We start from the raw sequence: 8,539 nt of genomic DNA on the forward strand, positions 1-8,539 counted from the left end.
CTTACATAAAATATTGCATGAATATCGTAACTGAATGTAAAGAATTTGCATGAAAAGTCTCACTAAAGTCAACGATACCAGATATACCAAATGATGAAGAAATACTCTGTGTCAAAATAAATAATGACTTGTACTACATAATTTACTGTATATTAGAAAACGTTTTTAAGAAATAAAATAAAAATTGGGACTTAGAATGATATATAGTGAACCTCATTATTGGATTGGTTTGTTTTGAATTTTGCGAAAAGCTACTTGAGGGCCATCTGCACAAGTTGTCCTTAATTTAGCAGTAAAAGACTAGAAAGAAGGCACCTAAACAACAACATCTAACTCTTGGGCTGCTCTTTTACCAAGAGTGGGATTGATCGTCACATTATAATGCCTACACTGATAGAAGGGCGAGCATGTTCAGTAAAGGGATTCGAACTCGCGACCTACAAGTTGCACGTCGAATGTCCTAACCATGAGGTCATGAAAATAAAGAAAGACCAAAAGGAGATCAAATAATAGGAGATGAGAGATTCTGATGAAAAGTGAAGATAAAAAAAAAACACGAGAATTTCAATACAATGTAAAAATAAAAAACAAGTTATTTTTCTGTGTGTAGTAAGTAGAACTGTAGGAGGGCTGAATGAAGGAAAACATGTTGACGAAAGGTATGAATGAAAGTATTGGAAGAGAACAAGAGTATGATGAGGTAGTATAAGAAAGTATAGGATATGCAAAATGTCTGCTATTTATTGTTTTTATTACAAATACAAGGCCGACTGTTTTTCAATGCTCAGCAAATTTTCGGAGCTTAAATGTTTGCAAGTTTTATGATGCACACAAACACACAGCATTTCAGATAAACCTTTGTCTCTAATTGCTGGTTCTAGCTCAGTAGATTATTTCTGGTATTAAACGAAATGCCTCATTAGCAATGACTTGCTATAGAAAGATAGGAGAGGTTTTGGATCCCAAACTGAGTTAGACAAGGGTGCTCATAAAGTCCTACGATATTTTCGATACGTTTAAATTATTTAAAAGCAAATAAATAAAATTAATATTGAAAAAAAGGTGTCATAAGCAAAGAAAGTCTGCTTAAGAAATGCAGAAGGTGTCATGATAATGACAGATTATCTGATAAAGATGAGAAGCATCTTTAGGACGATTGGAAGGCATCTGGAAAGAATAAAGTAACTTTAAACTTAGTTAAATAAAACATATAAGTTTTTGTACGGGAGGGAAAAATAAAAAAAAAGCATTGAAAAGTAGATATACCAGAAGATACAGCTGCTTAAAAGCTATAAACATCTAGAATATTTGTTGGTAACAGAAATATCGTAGCTGAACAGATAAAATGCCTTGAGATGAAAATACTACGAACAGTAAACGCATCATGGAATGCGACTAAAATAATTGGAATGCAGGACATGGAGAAATGGTTGCACTTACTTGAAAGTCTAGTAAATTTTCTTATTAACTATAGAACAAAAACTTGGGAATAGAGAAAAGAATAAACAATAAAACAATACAGACAAGCTGTATAAAACCAACATTAGCTTAGTTAGGAATATGTCTTATTACATCTGGTTGTCGGTGGAAGGAAGAATCAATATAGCGATGAGTACAATGATAAGAAAAATCTGTGTTTATAGTATGGGTAGACTAAAGACGAAGAAAGGACAATGGTAGAAACATTGTCCGAAAGAAATATCTAAAGAAGTAGGAAATAATCAATGAAATAGATGGGGATGAAAAATGAAGAAAACATTTGAGAAGAGTGGAAATCCTGAAACACATGTGATGATAGTGGAATAAAACAAGCTGGAAAGATTGATGAAATATGAGACGACAATAAAAAGAAAATTTGACCGAAACATGCAACAAAAGTACGGTAAGATATGAAAGACTAAAGTCTATGTATTGTAACTTTGTAAAAAGGAAAACTGAAAAGAAAATTGTAGCAAGAATAAAGTGGGGTAGTGTATCGATACAAAATAATAACATAGATAAAAGAGAACAAGAGAAAATGCATATTTTTTTAAATAAGATAATTAATATACATAGAACTGTAAGACAGTAGACAAACGTTACAGATGTAGCCTGATAAGTAAGGAAAATGGGATAATGTGAGAATAGGAAAAACATCAAAACATTATGATAGGTTAAAATCGTCCAAATGATTGAAATATTTTATGTTTTGACAATTAATGTAATTATCAAAATGTGCGTAAGATGTAGTGTAAAAGGCAAACCTTTCAAAAAGGCCAAATTCTAAAGGCCTGAATAAAATTGAAAGCAGAGGAAGATATTAATTAATTTTTCTAGTGAAATTGAATTCGAGAAAGGGGCTTTGAATGATGGTATTTAGCAAGTATGAAATATTCCACCTATTTGGTTTTATGGAAGTATATATACACTGCTGGCCAAAATCTTAAGGCCAATGAAGATTTCGCTACCATTTGAGTAGAGCTACGAAAAAATGAAAATAAAATAAACGTTTTTAGCATTTAATAGGGAAAATGAGAACACTATGAAGTCAGCCTAAATACTAGTTGGTCAAAAGTTTAAGGCCATACTGAAACGAAGCGTTAATCGGTAAACACGTAACAAAACTTAGTCATTTGCGTTCAAGCATTAGCGTTGTCAACATCTCCTGTGTTACATTGGGTAAAAACATTGCAAAGATAAAAAGTTGACAGAGTTTGAACATGGCAGAATTGTCGAACTGCAAAAGCATGGTCTCTCTCAACGTGCCATCGATGGTGAGATTGGGCATAGTAAAACTGCTGTTGCAAATTTTTTAAAAGAACCTGAGGGATACGGAACGAGAATTTCAAATCGTCGACCCAAGAAAATTTAGACGGTGTGGAGCAAGAGGATTCGACGGGTTGTCCGGCAAGACACCAGCCGATCGTCGAACCAGAATAAGGCCCTTACGGACGCAGAATGAAGCTCAAGAACAATAAGAGAGTAAGGCTTTAAAAACCGTAAACGTCTTCAAGTCCACGCCTCATTCACATGACGAAACAGCTCGGTTAAACTTTGCTGAGAAGCATTAAACATGGGACGTAGAAAAGTGGACGAATGTTTTGTTCTCTGATGAGAAAAAATTTAACCTGGATGGTCCAGATGGCTTCCAACGTTACTGGCACGATAAAGATATCCCAACGAAGACATTTTCTACACGACACAGTGCAGGAAGTTCCATCATGATCTGGGGTGCTTTTTCCTTCCATGGAACAATGGAGCTGCAGGTTATACAGGGGCGTCAAACAGCAGCTAGCTACATTGGCATGTTGGAGAAAGCATCCTTATTGACTGAAGGCCCTCGCTTGTGTGGAAATTGCTGGATCTTTCAGCAGGACAACGCTGCAATCCACAATGCCCGCTGGACAGAGGACTTTTTCATGGCGAATAACGTGATTCTTTTGGACCACCCAGCTTGTTCGCCCGAAGTGAATCCCATTGAAAATGTTTGGGGGTGGGTGGCAAGGGAAGTCTATAGAAATGGACGTCAATTCCAAACAGTAAATGATCTTCGTAAAGCCATCACCACTTGGAATAACATTACAGCCAGCCTTCTACAAACGCTTATATCGACTATGCCAAAGCGAATGTTTGCAGTTATTCGCAATGACGGCCGTGCAACTCACTATTGAGACCTCTTGTTGGGCATTTCCTACCCTGTTTAGGACTTCTTTTTGGTATGGTCTTAAACTTTTGACCGGCTATTGTTTAGGCTAATTTCATAGCGTTAACATTTTCCCTATTAAATGCTAAAAGGTTTTTTAGTTTTATTTTCTCTTTTCTTATTTTCATCTTTTGAAGCTCTACACAAATAAGTGGTTGAATCTAACAACGCAAAATGCATATCTTTTCTTTACGTTCATTGAGCTTAAGATTTTGGCCAGCAGTGTATATAGTTTGGAGACTGCTATCTTGAAGTCATTGATCAAGGTTAAGGTTTAATTTTGGTCATCTTGATTTCAGAATAAGAAAACTAAAGTATAAGTTATGTTTTTTGGTCGAATTCATCGTTAAATTGTTACTTAGAGTATATAATAATGTTTGAATGCTATTATAATGAAAGGTCAAAAACGTTACATATGTAGAGTCAAATAGTCAACCAGCTAACTAGTTAATTAATAAAACATAACAACTGTGGTGTTTTGTTCACTTTTAATAATTAGTCTTTGTATATTTTTTAATTAATACAACTTCGTAAAAAACGTAATTAAAAGCAGATGTAATCGAATATAAGATCTTTATATTCCATTCATGAACTGCTCACAGTAACTGACATATCAAAATTTACCTTAACTATGAAGGCAAAATTTAAAACAAATGCACGTTATGCATTTCAAAATAAATAGTATTAGAAACCAGATCAAATGTAACCTCTTTTCTTTTTCAGATTGTTTTTCTTTCCGTTAAAGGTTTAGTAGTATTTACTTTATTTTTATGATCCTAAAATTAATGCTTCTTTTGTTAGTTATTAAGTATAAATTGCACAATAGGCAATCTGCGTTGTGCCCACCTCGGGTATCGAAATATGAATTTTAGCATTTCAAGCTGTGAGACATAACAATGAGCCGCCTGGGACTAAAAATGCACAGCATATGTTTAAAAAATTATCGACAACATGAATAACGCTTTATGTGATAATGGGAAAAACGGCTTGTTAGTTAGTTATTTATTTTGAATTTCGCACAAAGCTACTCGAGGGCTATCTGCGCTAGCTGTCCCTAATTTAGCAGTGTAAAACTAGAGGGAAGGCAGCTAGTCATTACCGCCCACCGCCAACTCTTGGGCTACTCTTTTACTAACGAATAGTGGGATTGATCGTCACATTACAACGTCTCCACGGCTGAAAGGGCGAGCATGTTTGATGTGACCGGGATTCGAACCCGCGACTCTCGGATTACGAGTCGAACGCCTTAACACAGTTTGCCACGCCGGGCCAAAACGGCTTAATCAGAGAATCAAACTAGAGATATGGCCATCCCTTGTTTAGAACTACTAATCAGAAGAAGGGCAAACTGCTAGCAGAAACCTCTGCCTATTCGGTAAACTGTAATAAAATAAAAAGACGAGCTGTCAGGATTACAGAAAAATTGTAGGTTGCGTTATGTGGTACATTTCGGCTCGAACCTTGGACCTTCTCAAATGTAATTTGTTATACTGATACAAAGCTACTCATCGATTGTGATGGCAGCATAATTAGAAACCGTGTAATGTGGATTTGAAGAATAAATAATTCTAAAATATCCATCTCAGTTACTTATGTTTTATCATAATTTAATAAAAACGCTCTGGTTTTAGTGCCACATTTGAAGGAGTTATTTCACGTTAAGCATTTTTAAGACTAACAGATCCTTAAGTTTTTAATCTTTGTACTTTTCTTGAATTAAAGTAATGCATGTTATATATTTTAAGCCACTTTTTTGGATTTTCTGGATTTTTTGGATATATGGATTTTCTGTCAAAGGCGAAGAAACCGGAGAGTGATGCCTATATTGAGCACTGAAAACATAATTTTAATTTATATTATCTATCACATTAAATATTGTCATTATATAATTAGTTTAGAGACTGCGTGTCTATTTTCTTATATCAAAACCACATCGGACTTTATACCGCGTCTGTTGAGGGGAATCGAACCCCTGATTTTAGCGTTGTAAATCAGAAGACATTAGAGTTCCAAAGCAACTTAAGATTTTTTTTTGTTATGTTGATGAGCATAACAAATTAAATAATTAACAGAATGAACGGAAATACAGTAATGAGTATTTTGAAAATGTTATCTCCCTTAAAAACAAAACAAAAGCAACTACAAGCAAGTATGGCATCTTAAATCTGGATACATTACACGGCTTATGGGCCAAACAGATAGGTCAGAGACCTTAAGGTACGTGACAAAGTCGTCAGTAATTTTCAGCTGCTGAGAGATTTAGTCTAAAAACTTTTAGTTCCCAGCTCGACACGCTAACCGCTGGGTCATGAACAAGTTATCCAGTCGTTTCAGCACCATGTTCGCTCCAAACTTATTCTCTGTGAAAGAAGGATTCATTACACTATATTAGCAGCGAAAGTACTGGGCTAGTCTATAATTCATGTTGTGGAAAAGGTGGCATATTTCAATATATTTTATTTTGTGACTTATACATTTTCGCGTCTCTTAATCAAACAGAGAAAAAAGCGATTATTTTAAATATCATGCCAAGGATAAAATCCTTACAACAGTTTAGTTCTAAAAGGTAAAATCAATTAATTTTCAACATTACTAACCTAAAAAGCGAAGTAGAGATTTCTGATGTGGTTTTTTTATTCTGCCAAAAACGAGAAAATAAACAATTAAAAATATATATTATACATGACAGTGCTTTGATAAAGAATGTTATATAACTATCGGACATTTTTAATAACTAAATCCAACTTCTGACTTGATCAGTGTAGACATAGCGTAATATTTGATTGTAAATCAGTGTAATGTTTCTTCTCTTGTCGCTGGTTGTAAAGATAGTACACGACCTCCATTGTTAGTGTAGACGAATGGTTGATTACAAATAGCTCTAATCGATCTGCCTGTGTAGTGCCAAACCAAGACGAACCTGCTGATCTCACACATGATCAATGTAGTGAACCAACGTAGCCCTAAGGAAAGAGAAATAAGCTCTTTTAAAAACAGCCCTTGGTCGGTATATTGTCAGTCCACACGAAGCCGACTCGTTAAAAAAAGCTATTTGTCAGTTCTGTTCTTTTCACTAGTAAGAGTATCGATAACGTAGTCGTCAATAACTAGCAAGCATAATTGAATGCATATATATTTTAAATATTACTTCGAGAATTTAAAGAATACAAAATACATACTATGAAATGCAACCTTTGTTCTGAGATTTTATAGAAGTGTTAAGCCAGATTTTGTTTGTTTTTCAATGAAAATAAAATTAAATTAATGCGTGCATCTAAATTTTATATTTAGAAATTTATATGAATTTTTTTGAACATCTAAGTATTTTTTTGTGAATATAAAAACTTAAATGATTGATTGAATACTTATTCACAATCAAGTAGTTGTATTGATGCAATTCTGATATAAGATTTTGTATGTAAAATATTGTATTATTTCTGTCAATATACAGGGAAAAGTCACATGAAAATTCACGAGTGGTTGGTGAATTATGCGTATGATGAAAGCTAGGCAGGATATAATGTAATAGACTTGCACAATATCGTCATATGAACAATGTTAACACGTACTATTTTAATAAGGGATCCAATGTTTTACTTTTTTTTTGCACAAAGCTACACAAGCAGCGATTTATGTGTAGCTATCCCTAGTTTCAATCCGATACACTAGAAAAAGAAGGCTTATTAACAGCTGATTTCTAGGATACTTTTATCTCTTATAAAGCAACCACAGCCTGGAAGAATAGAGCAGTTTTTTTAGACAAGGAACCATAAACCATGGACTCTGCATTATCAATCCAAGCACGCTAACAAGTAGGTATCGTCTCAGTTTCCAGGGATAAAAGTAACCGTGTTAAGTTCTTCCTTCACAAAATTCGAAATAAAAACATTTCACTAGGCTTTATTTCTGCAAATATTCACTTTCTTTGTTTTTAAAATTATGCGTATAAAGTGATTACAACACTTCTTGTTTTGGTAATGGATTTTACAAAACATATTTCACATAAAAAGGGAAAGTAGAGGTAAAAATGATATGTTTTGAATTATAAATGATTGTTTTTTTAACCCTTAAACAGCGAGAATGTTATAGACAGCAGCATCAGTTGATGATGGCCGTCGTTTAACGGTTAAAGTATGATTAAACATAAAATTAATAATTAATTACATCAAAAACATTATTTGGTATATAGGAACTGTACATGAGCAAGATACCATTTTATAGAATATCAAATACTATCAAATAATAGAACTTTCAAAGAAAGTTTTACTGGTGTTTTTTATATCGCAGTCTAATGTTACCGATTCATTATTTAACAGAACACGATAAATTATCTTATTTATTTGTACTATTATTTACTAAAAAGACAATTGGTATTAGAGGCTATAGGTTGTAAAAGATTATACATACTCTTCAAAGGATTTTTTGTTTTGTTTAAGCCACTGCCATAAGAGCTTGATGGTTATTTACAGGGGTACCGAGAGTTATTCCAGTTAATCATGTTACATATGGGTCCCCATGATATCAGTTACTTATAAAATGAAACTTTTAAAGCCATTTTTTTTATGACAAAAGTTGTAATACGCTCTGAAAAGTTAGTTTGGCAAACGTTTATAAGGGATCTCTGATGAGTCCAAGCCCGGGAGAAAATATCTGTTACCTCCCCTTATTGGCGGTCCTGGTTATTTAATCACATCAATTTTGAATCACTAGAATTTTAATTCTAAAATAAAGACAAAATAGATAAGAATGGTGATAATTTTGTTATATTGACTTAGCGACGTTTCAAATAAAAACTACAATTTCGATACAAGTGTATGTGATTTAACCATATACTTATGACCAAAGAATCATCAATAA

The sequence above is a fragment of the Tachypleus tridentatus genome, chromosome 10, assembly GCF_004210375.1.
Source record: "Tachypleus tridentatus isolate NWPU-2018 chromosome 10, ASM421037v1, whole genome shotgun sequence".
NCBI classification, from domain to species: domain Eukaryota; kingdom Metazoa; phylum Arthropoda; class Merostomata; order Xiphosura; family Limulidae; genus Tachypleus; species Tachypleus tridentatus.